At 43.4% G+C, this 1,182-nt stretch overlaps 1 protein-coding gene across 4 annotated transcripts in view; it reads left to right on the forward strand.

Moving 5' to 3' along the window:
- The window catches only part of KIAA0922 (KIAA0922 ortholog), a 141,424-nt gene that overhangs the window by 119,466 nt on the left and 20,776 nt on the right, over nucleotides 1-1,182 (forward strand). The gene's annotated exons all lie outside the window — the stretch shown is intronic.

The following is a 1,182-nucleotide window of genomic DNA, read 5'->3' on the forward strand; positions in this document are numbered from 1 at the left end:
TACAGAAAGGATGTGGACAAATTGGAGAGAGTCCAGCAGACTGCAACAAAAATGGTGAGGGGGTGTGGGGACATGACTTACAAGGAAAGACTGAAGGAACTGGGCTTATTTCCTCTAGAGAAGAGGAGACAGAGGGGACTTAAAAGCAGCGTTCAACTATCTGAAGCAGGGTTTGAAAATGGATAAAGCTAGGTTGTCTCTGTGGTGGCCGATGACAGAACAAGAAGCAACGGCCTGAAATTGCAGCAAGGGAAGTTCAGGTTAGATATTAGGAAGGAAGTTCTCGCTAGGAGAGTAGTAGAACACTGGAACAGGTTACCTGGAGAGGTGGTGGAAGCTCCATCTTTGGAGGTTTTCAAAACCTGGCTAGACAAACCTTTGGCTGAGATGATCTAGTTGGGGCTGGTCCTGTTTTGAGCAGAGGGTTGGACTAGATGACCTGAGGTCCCTTCAAACCCTGACTTTCTATGATAACTTCCAAATCTGCTCCCCACCCCTTTTGTTTTATTATTTTTTTTTTTTTACAAGATGAATCTCCATACGTGGATCTCTGTTAGAAACTGAATTTGAAAGTGGAAAAAACTTAATTCACATACAGAAAACCCTATTTAATAAGAATGAGACAACTGTAAAAGGTAACCATTCATCCATAGATTTACAGAGCATTTTGCAGAAACTAAGGCCCCTGGCACATGTTCTTTTAAAGGTGTCATAGGGTGCGATCCCCTATTCCAGTGGTGCAGTTCCCTATTGCAAAAAGTGCAGTTTTGGGATCACAGATCAGATTCCAGTTGCACCCTTTCTACTTTCCAGTACAACAGGAGTGTGGAATCATGATCCCTTACACTGACAGGTTGAAAGCCAGGTGCCCATAGCCCTATGTGACTTGTTAAGGGGCTGATAATGATCTGATTTGGTGCAATTTATTGTGCAGTTATCAAGTTAATCACAGCCTAAATGTAGCATGTACAGGGGTCCAAAGTATTATAACTCCCATGGTTTAAATCGCAACTTCAAGTCACTGGCAGATCCCTGGAGTTCAAATTCAGTCTGTGCTTAGTCAGTCTGTTAGCTTTCTGTTTATGGACGTCTGTCATGATGAATTGAATGCCGTATTTGAGAAGCACAGAAAGAACAAGTCTTGCTTGGTTCCCTTTTTTCCTTCTCTCCCCCCCCCCCCCC

Source organism: Gavialis gangeticus, unplaced genomic scaffold (assembly GCF_001723915.1).
Source record: "Gavialis gangeticus isolate Ggan-Ray unplaced genomic scaffold, GavGan_comp1, whole genome shotgun sequence".
NCBI lineage: Eukaryota > Metazoa > Chordata > Crocodylia > Gavialidae > Gavialis > Gavialis gangeticus.